Source organism: Procambarus clarkii, chromosome 21 (assembly GCF_040958095.1).
Source record: "Procambarus clarkii isolate CNS0578487 chromosome 21, FALCON_Pclarkii_2.0, whole genome shotgun sequence".
Lineage (NCBI taxonomy): Eukaryota > Metazoa > Arthropoda > Malacostraca > Decapoda > Cambaridae > Procambarus > Procambarus clarkii.
The window spans coordinates 39860847-39876517 of NC_091170.1; the positions used below are offsets into that span (position 1 = coordinate 39860847).

General features: G+C 47.6%; 1 long non-coding RNA gene across 1 annotated transcript in view; it reads right to left on the reverse strand.

Annotated features, from left to right (window-relative positions):
* Window positions 1-9969: 9969 nt before the first annotated feature.
* LOC138367025 (uncharacterized) overlaps window positions 9970-15671 on the reverse strand; it is a 27357-nt gene continuing 21655 nt past the window's right edge. The window contains exon 3 of the long non-coding RNA XR_011229298.1: window positions 9970-10202. This is a non-coding gene — a long non-coding RNA (uncharacterized lncRNA). The remainder of the gene's footprint in view (window positions 10203-15671) is intronic.

A 15671-nucleotide genomic window follows, 5' to 3' on the forward strand; every position in this document is an offset into this window, starting at 1 on the left:
CAAGACATACAAGCCAGGATACAATAGCACGAGAAGAATATTATATATCTTCCAACAATGGACTTAGAACAATATTACGCACAAACACTTCCAAAGGTAACACATACGCGTGTTACCTTTGGAAGAAACAAATTTTTGAAACACAAAAATTTCCTGATAGTAATATTTAGTATAAACAAAGTCATAATAGCTTGAGTTATATCATGTACCAGTGCACGCACTCAGGTATTATGTACAAGTATACAAGGACTTACAAAGCTACTATGTACCACTAGTTACAAAGGTTGTGTTAAAGTAGTTGCACAAAGGTATCATGTATAGGTAGTTGCACAAAGTTATTATTTATGGGTAGTTGCACAAAGGTGTTATGTATGGGTAGTTGGTCAAAGGTATTATGTATGGGTAGTTGCACAAAGGTATTATGTATGGGTAGTTGCTCAAAGGTATTATGTATGGGTAGTTGCTCAAAGGTATTATGTATGGGTAGTTGCACAAAGGTGTTATGTATGGGTAGTTGGTCAAAGGTATTATGTATGGGTAGTTGCTCAAAGGTATTATGTATGGGGTAGTTGCTCAAAGGTATTATGTATGGGTAGTTGCACAAAGGTGTTATGTATGGGTAGTTGCACAAAGGAATTATGCACAAAAAGGTTCAAATAACTTGAGAGAAGTATCAGGTACAACTCTTCCTACAATGGCCTGAGAGTAACATCACGAACGAGTTCCTTGTTGAGTAATAAAATTATTTCTTGGTTTAAACTAATATAATAAATGTAAAGTTAAACAACGACAGCATTGCGAGTATTTTTTATTCTTTTTGCTCTTCTATTTATTTGCCTCCTCTCTCTCTATTCTCAGTTTCTGAATATATCCTCTTTGTCTCTTTATCTCTCTCTTTCTATAGTATTCGTCTCTCGTCTTACAACCACACTATGCCCACGTCTTTCTTATCTTTGCTCGTTTCTTCTTCGTCTTCAGCTTCTAGTGTATCCACTGCTTCTCTGTTTGCTTTACTGTGCCTACCTTTCACTCGTCTGGTGAATGGCCAGATGATAAATGTTAAAATGTCTTTGTGTTCGTAATTGTTATCGTGTCTCGGCTTTTAAATGAGGAACAATGACGTCAGGTAATGTGTGTGTGTACTCGCCTTGTTGTACTCACATAGTTCTTCTTACGGGGGTTGAGCTCTAGCTCTTTGGTCCCGCGTCTCAACTGTCAATCAACTGGTGTATAGATTCTTGAGCCACCTGGGCTCTATCAAATCTAGATTTGAAACTGTGTATGGAGTCTGCTTCACCAAGTCATTGCCTAATGCATTCCATTTGTTAACTACTCTGACACAGAAAAACTTCTTTTGAATGTCTCTGAGGCTTATTTGGGTACTATGTTTTCACCTGTGTCCCCTTGTTCGTGTACTGCCCGTGTGAAATAACTTGTGTTCGCATGTTTACCTTGTCAATTCCCCTGAAAATCTTGAAGGTTGTAATTGTGTTTCCTCTAACTCTTTTGTCTTGTAGTGAGGCGAAGTTTAATTGCAGTAGTCTTTCCTTGTAGCTCATGCCCCTCAACCCGGGTACTATTCTGGTGGTGTACCTCTGATCTTCAACTTCGTTTTGTACTTGACTAGGTACGGACTCCACGCTGGAACGGCTTACTCCAGGAGTGGTCTGACGTATGTGGTGTACAAGGTCCAATATGATTCGTTACACAAGTTTCTGAAGTCGATTCTAATGTTGGCCAACCGAGCATGTTCTGCTAATGATATCTTTTTTATGTGGGCTTCAGGGGACAGGTCATCTTGTCCCTGAAGCCCACATCATACTAGGGCTATCGGTCACTGTGGTTCACCGACTCGTGAATGCCTTTCACTTTGTAAAACAGAGTTGACTGGAGTTGGGCTCCTCCTGAGCCCATTATCAAAACAAATAGTCACCGTTCTCATAATGTATTTGTATATAGTCTACTTGCAATACTTAGTTGATCAAAGAGATGATTCGAAATGCGCTATATTCCCATCCATATTGTATCTGTTGACATTTCCTAAATCAATGTGACCGAAACATTTAGTCTAACCTTACCTACGCCTAAAAACTGCATGAAATATATAAATTAATATTATTATTATTATCATTGAGAGAAAATACCGTTTATAATAAGCAGTATAAAATATTTACCGTGTCAGTCGGGTGTCAGATCAATATATGTCAAATATTGACTTACAAAAGTAGGTATCCCGCAGCGCCCGGGTCTCTCTCCTCTCTTCCCCTTCCTCTCTCCCAGTCTCCCCGTCTCACGTATCTTTCTTTATCCACCCTCTCTTCCCCTCTCCATATTTCTCCAGCGATTAAATGCCGATATTTCTTAGTGTCGTACTGGAGCCGACTCCGACTGGTGTATAACATTCCATTACCCCACATGCTTCATGTGTCAAAGTTAGGTGAGGCTGGTCCCACGCGTCTGGCCTTCAACTCCGGACATTCTCTCCTAAAAATACTGAATAGTTCATGTGATTGTCTAGTTTTGTACTTATGTCTCTGGGTAGTGGATAGGTTGGCTACCTCCTCCCCCCTGTCTCACTACTTGCTTGCTAATAAAGACACCTTTTCCTTGTCTTTATAGTTGTTTGCGTTTAAATTTGAGTTAAAACTAACAAATCAATTTCATTAAACCTAAGCTAACCTATCCTAACCTAACTAAGTCAACAATTCATGTTCTTAATATAATGTAATGATATATATATACATATATATAATATATATATATATATATATATATATATATATATATATATATATATATATATATATATATATATATATATATATATATATATTAGTACACCCAACTGCAAAATAAGATGTACGTAAGCAATTAAACAGGCAAACATGCAAATTCCCTACTTGATATAATTGTCGTATTAGCAGTGATCAAAGCGCTCTGGAAATGCCGTGACTCATCAAGGAGATTATACGGATCTCTCTCCAATTTTATTCATGACATCAGAATTTGTCAGCAATCTGCAACATAATGTTTTGTCACAAATTACTTAACATCTGCTGAGATAGACAATGTTCAAGATAGTGCGTCATCGCTCCACCTATGACGTCGCTAAGTTCTGAGACAATAGTCAATAGGACCCTCTTTTTGCATGAAGGAATCAAAATTGATCTTAAATGCAACATCATTCTTCTGTGTTCGCTTTTAATTCTTCCTTTGTAACCTGTCCCTGGATCATTAATATTGCGAACAAGCATATCCATGATAACTGAGTCCTGGGATAACAAATTCCTGGATAATTACACCATATAATGGGGGCATAGATAACCAAATTTGGATAACTGAATCCCACATATTACCCAAACCTCGTAAACTGATTATTTAGGATAACCGAACACTTGGTTACCACACATAATAGACAAACCCCACATATCCCAATGCCCAATTGCTAACTCCATTGTCGCTTTCCCCTCGCTAGCTCTCCCACATTTCCCCTCTACTCCACCCGCGGCAGCCACCATTCCAACTAGCATTCTCCGAAGCGGTCGACGAGCCGTCACTAGCAGCGTCAAGCACATCGCCGGCAATCACCATAACTCATAGCAACACGCGTTAAGGGTAGATATTCCTTTGAGATACAAAGAACCCGACCTGCGTGATTCCAACTCACCCGAGTCCAGGAATACAATTAATACTGGCTCCATAATTCTCAGGGGCAAGGATGTAAACATGATGAGTTGGGGTGGAGGACAAGGCGGTGGAGGAGAGGTGGTGGAGGGGGTGGTGGAGGAGGTGGTGGTGGAGGAGGAGGTGGAGGACGGGGTGGTGGAGGAGGAGGTGGAGGACGGGGTGGTGGAGGAGGAGGTGGAGGACGGGGTGGTGGAGGAGGAGGTGGAGGACGGGGTGGTGGAGGAGGAGGTGGAGGACGGGGTGGAGGAGGAGGTGGAGAACGGGGTGGTGGAGGAGGTGGTGGAGAAGGTGTCATGTCGATGACAAATAAAGATGTGAATTACAGCCTTATTTATTTATTTATTTATTTTTATATATACAAGAAGGTATATTGGGTTTGTGAGGCTACATAGCATGGTGTAAACATTCTTGTAAAGCCACTAGTACGCGCAGCGTTTCGGGCAGAAACGCCCGAAATTATTATTGTTTTCTAATCAATTTAATTTATTAAAGAGAAGTTATTGTTAATGTTAATAATATAAATTATTAAATTATCCGAAATTATTATTATTGCCCCCTCCCCCCTCTACCCACCTCCTTCCTCAGTACAGGGGTAAGAAATTTGGTTCTAGTCTTAGCTCAGTCTGTAGAGGAAATGGTCAGGAACACGGGATAGTCACAGGTCGGGATAAGACTATGTTGAATTATTTGCCAAATATTAGTAATTATTCACCCCCTCCCAACCGATTCTCCATGGGTGCTGTGGTGGCATTGGTGCTGTGGTGGCATTGGTGCTGTGGTGGCAGTGGTACTGTGGTGGCAGTGGTGCTGTGGTGGCAGTGGTGCTGTAGTGGCAGTGGTGCTGTGGTGGCAGTGGTGCTGTGGTGCTGTAGTGGCAGTGGTACTGTGGTGGCAGTGGTGCTGTGGTGGCAATGGTGCTGTGGTGGCAGTGGTGCTGTGATGGCAGTGGTGCTGTGGTGGCAGTGGTGCTGTGGTGGCATTGGTGCTGTGATGGCAGTGGTGCTGTGGTGGCAGTGGTGCTGTGGTGGCAGTGGTGCTGTGGTGGCAGTGGTGCTGTGGTGGCAGTGGTGCTGTGGTGGCAGTGGTGTTGTGGTGGCAGTGGTGCTGTAGTGGCAGTGGTGCTGTGGTAGCAGTGGTGCTGTGATGGCAGTGGTGCTGTGGTGGCAGTGGTGCTGTGGTGGCAGTGGTGCTGTAGTGGCAGTGGTGCTGTGGTAGCAGTGGTGCTGTGGTGGCAGTGGTGCTGTGGTAGCAGTGGTGCTGTAGTGGCAGTGGTGCTGTGGTGGCATTGGTGCTGTGGTGGCAGTGGTGCTGTGGTGGCATTGGTGCTGTGGTGGCAGTGGTGCTGTGGTGGCAGTGGTGCTGTGGTGGCAGTGGTGCTGTGGTGGCAGTGGTGCTGTGGTGGCATTGGTGCTGTGGTGGCAGTGGTGCTGTGGTGGCAGTGGTGCTGTAGCGGCAGTGTTGTGATGGCAGTGGTGCTGTGGTGGAATTGGTGCTGTGGTGGCAGTGGTGCTGTGGTGGCAGTGGTGCTGTGGTGGCAGTGGTACTGTGGTGGCAGTGGTGCTGTGGTGGCAGTGGTGCTGTAGTGGCAGTGGTGCTGTGGTGGAAGTGGTGCTGTGGTGGCAGTGGTGCTGTGGTGGCAGTGTTGTGATGGCAGTGGTGCTGTGGTGGCAGTGGTGCTGTGGTGGCAGTGGTGCTGTGGTGGCAGTGGTGCTGTGGTGGCATTGGTGCTGTGGTGGCAGTGGTGCTGTGGTGGCAGTGGTGCTGTGGTGGCAGTGGTGTTGTGGTGGCAGTGTTGTGATGGCATTGGTGCTGTGGTGGCAGTGGTGCTGTGGTGGCAGTGGTGCTGTGGTGGCAGTGGTGCTGTGGTGACATTGGTGCTGTGGTGGCATTGGTGCTGTGGTGGCAGTGGTGCTGTGGTGACATTGGTGCTTTGGTGGCATTGGTGCTGTGGTGGCATTGGTGCTGTGGTGGCAGTGGTGCTGTTTTGGCAGTGGTGCTGTGGTGGCAGTGGTGCTGTTGTGGCAGTGGTGCTGTGGTGGCAGTGTTGTGATGGCATTGGTGCTGTGGTGGCAGTGGTGGTTGTGGCAGTGGTGCTGTGGTGGCAGTGGTGCTGTGGTGGCAGTGGTGCTGTGGTGGTAGTGGTGCTGTTTTGGCAGTGGTGCTGTGGTGGCAGTGGTGCTGAGGAGGCAGTGGTGCTGTGGTGGCAGTGGTGCTGTGCTGGCAGTGGTGCTGTGATAGCAGTGCTGCTGTGGTGGCAGTGGTGCTGGGGAGGCAGTGGTGCTGTGGTGGCAGTGGTGCTTTGGTGGCAGTGGTGCTGTGGTGGCAGTGGTGCTGTGGTGGCAGTGGTGCTGTGGTGGCAGTGCTGCTGTGGTGGCAGTGGTGCTGGGGAGGCAGTGGTGCTGTGGTGGCAGTGGTGCTTTGGTGGCAGTGGTGCTGTGGTGGCAGTGGTGCTGTGGTGGCAGTGGTGCTGTGGTGGCAGTGCTGCTGTGGTGTCACTGGTAATGTGGTGACAGCAACGGTGGTGGTGGTGGCAGCAACAGCGACGATGGAAACAACAGTGGTGGTGGAAGCAACAGTGGTGGTGGCAGCAACAGTGGTGGTGGTGGCAGCAAGAGTGGTGGTGGTGGCAGCAACAGTGGTGGTGGCAACAGTGGTGGTGGCAGCAACAGCGGTGGTGGTGGCAGCAACAGTGGCGGTGGTAGCAACAGCGGTGGTGGCAGCAACAGTGGTGGTGGTGGCAGCAACAGTGGTGGTGGTGGCAGCAACAGCGGTGGTGGTGGCAGCAACAGTGGTGGTGGCAGCAACAGCGGTGGTGGTGGCAGCAACAGTGGTGGTGGTGGCAGCAACAGTGGTGGTTGTGGTAGCAACAGTGGTGGTGGTGGTAGCATCAGTGGTGGTGGCAGCATCAGTGGTGGTGGTGGCAGCAACAGTGGTGGTGGTGGCAGCAACAGTGGTGGTGGTGGCAGCAACAGTGGTAGTGGTGGCAGCAACGGTGGTGGTGGCAGCAACAGCGGTGGTGGTGGCAGCAACAGTGGTGGTGGTGGCAGCAATAGTGGTGGTGGTGGCAGCAACAGTGGTGGTGGTGGCAGCAACGGTGGTGGTGGCAGCAACAGCGGTGGTGGTGGCAGCAACAGCGGTGGTGGTGGTGGCAGCAACGGTGGTGGTGGTGGCAGCAACGGTGGTGGTGGCAGCAACGGTGGTGGTGGCAGCAACAGTGGTGGTGGTGGTGGCAGCAACAGTGGTGGTGGCAGCAACAGTGGTCGTGGTGGCAGCAACAGTGGTGGTGGTGGCAGCAACAGTGGTGGTGGTGGCAGCAACAGTGGTGGTGGTGGCAGCATCAGTGGTGGTGGCAGCAACAGTGGTGGTGGTGGCAGCAACAGTGGTGGTGGTGGCAGCAACGGTGGTGGTGGCAGCAACAGTGGTGGTGGCAGCAACAGTGGTGGTGGTGGTGGCAGCAACAGTGGTGGTGGTGGCAGCAACAGTGGTGGTGGTGGCAGCAACAGTGGTGGTGGTGGCAGCAACAGTGGTGGTGGTGGCAGCAACGGTGGTGGTGGCAGCAACAGTGGTGGTGGTGGCAGCAACAGTGGTGGTGGTGGCAGCAACAGTGGTGGTGGTGGCAGCAACAGTGGTGGTGGTGGTGGCAGCAACGGTGGTGGTGGCAGCAACAGTGGTGGTGGCAGCAACAGTCGTGGTGGCAGCAACAGTGGTGGTGGTGGCAGCAACAGTGGTGGTGGCAGCAACAGTGGTGGTGGTGGCAGCAACAGTGGTGGTGGTGGCAGCAATAGTGGTGGTGGTGGCAGCAACAGTGGTGGTGGTGGCAGCAACGGTGGTGGTGGCAGCAACAGCGGTGGTGGTGGCAGCAACAGCGGTGGTGGTGGTGGCAGCAACGGTGGTGGTGGTGGCAGCAACGGTGGTGGTGGCAGCAACGGTGGTGGTGGCAGCAACAGTGGTGGTGGTGGTGGCAGCAACAGTGGTGGTGGCAGCAACAGTGGTCGTGGTGGCAGCAACAGTGGTGGTGGTGGCAGCAACAGTGGTGGTGGTGGCAGCAACAGTGGTGGTGGTGGCAGCATCAGTGGTGGTGGCAGCAACAGTGGTGGTGGTGGCAGCAACAGTGGTGGTGGTGGCAGCAACGGTGGTGGTGGCAGCAACAGTGGTGGTGGCAGCAACAGTGGTGGTGGTGGTGGCAGCAACAGTGGTGGTGGTGGCAGCAACAGTGGTGGTGGTGGCAGCAACAGTGGTGGTGGTGGCAGCAACAGTGGTGGTGGTGGCAGCAACGGTGGTGGTGGCAGCAACAGTGGTGGTGGTGGCAGCAACAGTGGTGGTGGTGGCAGCAACAGTGGTGGTGGTGGCAGCAACAGTGGTGGTGGTGGTGGCAGCAACGGTGGTGGTGGCAGCAACAGTGGTGGTGGCAGCAACAGTCGTGGTGGCAGCAACAGTGGTGGTGGTGGCAGCAACAGTGGTGGTGGCAGCAACAGTGGTGGTGGTGGCAGCAACAGTGGTGGTGGCAGCAACAGTGGTGGTGGTGGCAGAAACAGTGGTGGTGGTGGCAGCATCAGTGATGTTGGTGGCAGAAACAGTGGTGGTGGTGGCAGCATCAGTGGTGGTGGTGGCAGCAACGGTGGTGGTGGTGGTGGCAGCAACAGTGGTGGTGGTGGCAGCATCAGTGGTGGTGGTGGCAGCAACAGTGGTGGTGGCAGCAACAGTGGTGGTGGCAGCATCAGTGGTGGTGGTGGCAGCAACAGTGGTGGTGGTGGTGGCAGCAACAGTGGTGGTGGTGGCAGCAACAGTGGTGGTGGTGGCAGCAACAGTGGTGGTGGTGGCAGAAACAGTGGTGGTGGTGGCAGCAACAGTGGTGTTGGTGGCAGCAACCGTGGTGGTGGTGGCAGGAACAGTGGTGGTGGTGGCAGCAACAGTGGTGGTGGTGGCAGAAACAGTGGTGGTGGTGGCAGCAACAGTGGTGGTGGTGGCAGCAACAGTGGTGGTGGTGGCAGGAACAGGGGCGGTCTGAGTGCCAGGGGTGCGGTTGTAGGCCGCTTGTAGCCCATCCATTCACCTTGCTCTAATTCCTATTAATATTCATACCTCTGGCATTTGATTAAATAACTCCTCGCCCGAACATCGCGGAGAACAACAGCACCACATCCATCCACTTCCCTCTCCCCTTCCCCCCCCCCTGAAATCCTCCTTCCCCCCTCTCTCCTATGGCCCTCCATCTCACTTTCCCCTCCCGAAATACTCTCTGCCTAGGGGTGTCCAAGGTGTACCTATCACGCGAGGAACATGTTATTTCTTCAGTCATGGAAGTGTTGCCTACTGACACGAAGACATGTTAGCTCACCAGTGTCGCCATCAGGGTACAGGAGACCCATCTTCCTCTGTCCATCTCCACTCTCTCATCTCCTATCTTCAAGCTCCTTTCTCAATCCCCTCCCCTTCCTCTCTCTCTCTCTCTCACTCTCTCACTAACGCCTAGGGATTAGCATTAAGGTTTCTACTTGAATTATACAAGGTAGGAGATGTTATCCTGCATCAACTTATTTTAAATCCTAGACCAAGAGCTTCGTTTACGGTGATGTGGTCGTGTAGGTGTATATTTTAGTGTTAGACTTTAGATATGCATAGTTGGTACAGGGTAAAGATAGAGCCACGTGTCAAACAGGAAAAGCTGCCGTCGTGTAGAGTTGCCGTCGTGTAGAGTTGCCATCGTGTAGAGTCGCCATCGTGTAGAGTTGCCATCGTGTAGAGTTGCCATCGTGTAGAGTTGCCATCGTGTAGAGCCACCGTCGTGTAGAACCACCATCGTGTAGAACCACCAACGTGTAGAACCACCATCGTGTAGAACCACCAACGTGTAGAACCACCATCGTGTAGAACCACCAACGTGTAGAACCACCATCGTGTAGAACCACCATCGTGTAGAACCACCATCGTGTAGAACCACCAGCGTGTAGAACCACCATCGTGTAGAACCACCATCGTGTAGAACCATCGTCGTGTAGAACCACCAACGTGTAGAACCACCAACGTGTAGAACCACCATCGTGTAGAACCACCATCGTGTAGAACCACCATCGTGTAGAACCATCGTCGTGTAGAACCACCGTCGTGTAGAACCACCATCGTGTAGAACCACCGTCGTGTAGCACCACCAACGTGTAGAACCACCAACGTGTAGAACCACCAACGTGTAGAACCACCAACGTGTAGAACCACCATCGTGTAGAACCACCAACGTGTAGAACCACCAACGTGTAGAACCACCATCGTGTAGAACCACCGTCGTGTAGAACCACCAACGTGTAGAACCACCAACGTGTAGAACCACCATCAAAACAGACAAGTGACAGTAGTTAGGTATTCCCAGGAGATAACTTTACTTCAGGTAGGATTATCTGTTTCTTCATGTGCTCCCGCTTCCTCACTTCCGTCTCTTCGATTTGATTTTGTTTCTATGGCAAATATACTTCATCATCCAATGGGGGGGAAACATTGTCTTTGCAGCCCGCGCTGTAGAACTGTTTCAGGAAAGAACAATTAAAATAACTGTATAATCAAAGCAATTGACGAGTCAAAGAAATTTAGCAATCAAAGTTATTGAACAATCAATAAAATTATACACAAGGCAAAATTATAAACAAGGCAGGGGAACAGATCATCAAGGCAGGGAAACAGATCATCAAGGCAGGGGAAACAGATCATCAAGGCAGGGGAAACAGATCATCAAGGCAGGGAAACAGATCATCAAGGCAGGGAAACAGATCATCAAGGCAGGGAAACAGATCATCAAGGCAGGGGAAACAGATCATCAAGGCAGGGAAACAGAACATCAAGGCAGGGAAACAGACCATCAAGGCAGGGAAAGAGAACATCAAGGCAGGGAAACAGACCACCAAACTGGAGCCCGCGAGATCCGCAACACACACGCTTACTCACCCTCATCGACACATGAGGGGGAGATATAGGTGTTTCACCAGTTGCAGAGATGAATGACTTGCATGTTGATAGGTCGCTAGCTAGTAGATGGATGGATCGCGAGTTCAGATATCCGATTTGAGATACCCGATCAAGAATCGGATATCAACAAAGTTTTCCAGAGGGGAAAGGTAAAATAACATGATGTGCAACTATGAGAAATTCCAGCTTCTCCGCTACGGGAAAAAAATATCAATTCAGGCAGTGTTCATAAGGTACATTCACCCACCTGCTTACCAACCAGTCACGCACCATTTGCTCCACCCTCGCAAACTCAGCTTGGCCAAATTCCTTGTTACGATCACCAAAATAACAAGATCACCCAAATGATTATCCCTTTCAAAAATAAATATACAAAATCGTTTCCTGTATGTTGTACACATCCGCCCGCTGCAATGTATTTTTCAGGATGCTGAAGCGGTGTTTAGGAAACATCAACAAGTATACATAGGCTGTATTTTGTGCATGTATATTGGTGAAAATACGTGCCTACAGCGTATATGAAGCTAGCAGTGGTGTGAAAGGTGTGTGGGTCACAGAATTTTCACCGAGCTCTGACATATTGAACAGTATTGTGGGGTATTTTCTGGAATTGTCATTGTATTGTATTGATAGGCAATTTAAGGAATTGTGTGGTGTTGTCAGATACTATATGGTACCATTTTTCAATGAGTGGTATTGTTTATGAGTATTTGGTGTTCTGGAGCACTGTGAAGTACTGTGCTGAATTGTATGGTATCGCTGAGGCTTGTTTACTGGTGGGAAGCATTGTGTGGTACTCTGGTGCACCGTAAGACAATGGGAATGAGATTGTGAGGTGTCGCAAAGCACTGAGACTTCCTATAAAGTAACACCCTTGCCTTTTCAACAAATTACGTATATCAATATTAACTTAATTCTTTAAATTACAACTTATATTTCCATGTACTTAAAGGACTCAACACATTCAGGGTCACACACACCGAGATGTAAACCGGTTCGCGGTGTATTCTCACTAAGAGTTGACTTTATTCCAGGTCTACGCTAGGGACTATACTTACTGACTGATCTGTAAGTTATTGTGATGTCTTGATAACTCTCCAGAGGTTGACAGGCCTTAAGCACAACTCTCCCCCCCCCTCTCCCAACCCCCTCCATCCGCAAGAAAAAAATGTCTGCAATTAGTTACGGGTTAACAAAGTTCCTTTTAAGTAAAGTTAGTGATTGAAAAGTAAAGTAAAAGGTGTCTTACCAATAAATATAGGCATATATACTTTTACAAGTAGTTAATTATGTCTGCTATGTAAACTTCACTTCATATAATATATAAGCCAAATTTCATATAAATTAAGTGGAAGAATATAGCTCAGCCCCATTCCAAAACAACTGTCAATATAACTATGGAAAATTCTATATAATATTCATCTAATGTATAGTTGACAGGAAAACTGCAAAATGAATTAGTAATGTACTGTACTAATGTCATATTTTCACAAATAATATATTTGACTTACATTGTTGGACAGCAAGTTTCAGGTGAACGAAAGACAGGAAGATATGAATTTTTCTCCGTCTCGAGAGACAGCAAAACAGCGCCAGACAGGACAACCTGAATTTGACCATTATGCGCCCAATTACCCTGTCCTCACACTTAATGCACAGCAATTTAGACACAATCGTAAAGCACCCACAACTGTATGGGGCTTTATGGAAATTATATTCATGGCAAAATACTGACGCTATCTCGGACTTACGAGCATCAGTCTCGATAACCTCGCTGGGCTGCCTAGGTTCGAACGCTTCAGGCTAAGCAAAATCACCTCATATCTGATGCTTGACAGATCAGAAGAACGGACTGCGTATAAAAAGCGTATGATGTATGATCTACACTTCGTATAATCTACACTGCGTATGATCTACACTGTGTATAATCTACACTGCGTATGATCTACACTGCATATGATCTACACTGCATATGATCTACACTGTGTATAATCTACACTGCGTATGATCTACACTGCATATGATCTACACTGCGTATGATCTACACTGTGTATGATCTACACTGTGTATGATCTACACTGCGTATGATCTACACTGCATATGATCTACACTGCGTATGATCTACACTGCATATGATCTACACTGCATATGATCAACACTGCATATGATCTACACTGCGTATGATCTACACTGCATATGATCAACACTGCATATGATCTACACTGCGTATGATCTTCACTGCATCTGATCTACACTGCATATGATCTACACTTCATATGATCAACACTGCATATGATCTACACTGCGTATGATCTACACTGCATATGATCAACACTGCATATGATCTACACTGCATATGATCTTCACTGCATTTGATCTACACTGCATATGATCTACACTGCATATGATCTACACTGTATATGATCAACACTGCATATGATCTGCACTGCGTATGATTTACACTGCATATGATCTGCACTGCGTATGATCTACACTGCATATGATCAACACTGCGTATGTTCTACACTGCGTATGATCTACACTGCGTATGATCAACACCGCGTATGATCTACACTGCGCATGATCTGCACTGCGTATGATCTACACTGCGCATGATCTACACTGCGCATGATCTACACTGCGTATGATCAACACTGCGTATGATCTCCACTACGTGGATCACACAGATATGAGATGCGGAAACCGTTCTCTAAATTTGTCATTCCGTAAAAAAACAAATCCACCCTCCTAACCTAACCAGAAACGTTAGAACCCAAGTAGCCCACCTAACCTAACCTTCCGATGCATAGAAAACGTGGATATTTGTAAGCCACTTTGTAATTTGTACGTCGAGGACCATAACGCAAAAAAATTAGATCATTAAAATAAGAGGACGAGTCGGAGAGAGGGTGGAAGGTGTTACCAGAGAGAAGGACACATCCCAGTTATGAATAAGATCCACCAGAAGATAACCTTTGATAACTGTGGTGGGAGGGAGAGGGGGGGGGGAAGAGGAATGTGGGAGAGAGGAGGGGGACGGAAAGGAGTTGCCTGGTGTTAGCGAGGGGAGGGCGGGGGGGCAATGAAAGGGGGGGGGGGAGGGGGGAGTCACGATGCAGAAGTCATAACATTGCAGTGAGAGCATGAATTATCGATGCCAACAACCGCGAGAGGGGGGGGTGAAGCACACACACACCTGGATTATTCAACACACTCTATACAACACCACCGTTGCCCTTCCTCGTCCTCTTCTCATTCTCTTCTATTAACACAATCTTCATCTATCTTCTTCCTCCTCTTCCTAGCGACACTACTGTGAACAGTGACTATGACCGTGCAAGCAACAACACATGAGAGGAGCACGGTATAACAAGGGGACCTTATAAGGCTTTAATTATATCTATATGAAACAGGACTCGAAACAATGTATTTAAATTAAATTATAAGTTCTGATTCAGTGAAGACTGGAATAAATACTGGATTGGTAGCATGGTTGTGTGTATTATATATATATATATATATATATATATATATATATATATATATATAAATATATATATGTCGTACCTAATAGCCAGAACGCACTTGTCAGCCTACTATGCAAGGCCCGATTTGCCTAATAAGCCAAGTTTTCCTGAATTAATATATTTTCTCTAATTTTTTTCTTATGAAATGATAAATCTACCCATTTCATTATGTATGAGGTCAATTTTTTTTTATTGGAGTTTAAATTAACGTAGATATATGACCAAACCTAACCAACCCTACCTAACCTAACCTAACCTATCTTTATAGGTTAGGTTAGGTTAGGTAACCCAAAAAGTTAGGTTAGGTTAGGTTAGGTAGGTTAGGTAGTCGAAAAACAATTATTTCATGAAAACTTGGCTTATTAGTCAAATTGGGCCTTGCATAGTAGGCTGATAAGTGAGTTCTGGCTACTAGGTACGACATATATATATATATATATATATATATATATATATATATATATATATATATATATATATATACACTCCTAAGGTCAATAACCGTGAAAGTGTTAAACCTCTCCCTGCAAGATGACCAATGGGACCAAGCAACGCTCCCAGTTAGACTCGGGGGGATAGGTATTCGCAAGGCGACCCAGTTAGCATTGCCGGCATTCTTATCCTCGACCAGTGCAACAGGTGAATTAGTTAAGGAAATACTACCGGAACACCTAAGAGACTTCATTGGGATTCATGATCCCAAATTCGCGGAAGGAGCCGGTCAGTGGGACACTCTTGTCAACTCTCATCCTCGACCGACTTTTCCAAATGACTGCAAACAGTCCAAATGAGATAGCCCCAAAGTGGAGAACATCGCCACATCATTGCTGGAGGCAGCTTCCAGGAAGGACAAAGCGCATCTTCTAGCTGTGCAAGCTCCCCATGCCGGGGACTTCCTGTTGGCAGTCCCTAATTCCGCCTTGGGCACCCGCCTGGACCATCGGACCCTAAGTATTGGTGTTGCTCTGCGCCTTGCCGCCCCTATCTCCACCGAGCACCGGTGTATTTGCGGCCATGCACGGGCAGACCAATACGGCAGCCATGGCCTCATCTGTCGTAAGACACAGGGAAAGATTGCCAGACATGAAGCAGTCAATGACATCATCAAGAGAAGTTTGGCTTCAGCTGGGTGTCCAGCACAAAGGGAACCTCAGTTGTGCAGGCCTGACAACAGCCAAAAACGCCCAGATGGAGTCACCCTGCAGCCGTGGAGGGAAGGTAAACAGGTCGTGTGGGACTACACGTGTGCATCCACATTGGCTGATACCTATCTACCTTACAGCGCAGCTGAGGGAGGCTGGGCGACCACCTTCAGGGAGACCCAGAAAACTAACAAGTACAGGGACCTGAACGTTGTTACAGGTTCGTGCCAATAGGCTCTGAGACTCTGGGCGCCTGGGGTAAATGTGCACTTAAGTTCCTGAAGGAGCTGGGCGAGGAACTCATTGGGAAGACTAGAGACCCAAGAGCGGCCAGTTTTATGTTCCAGCGCCTCAGTGTCGC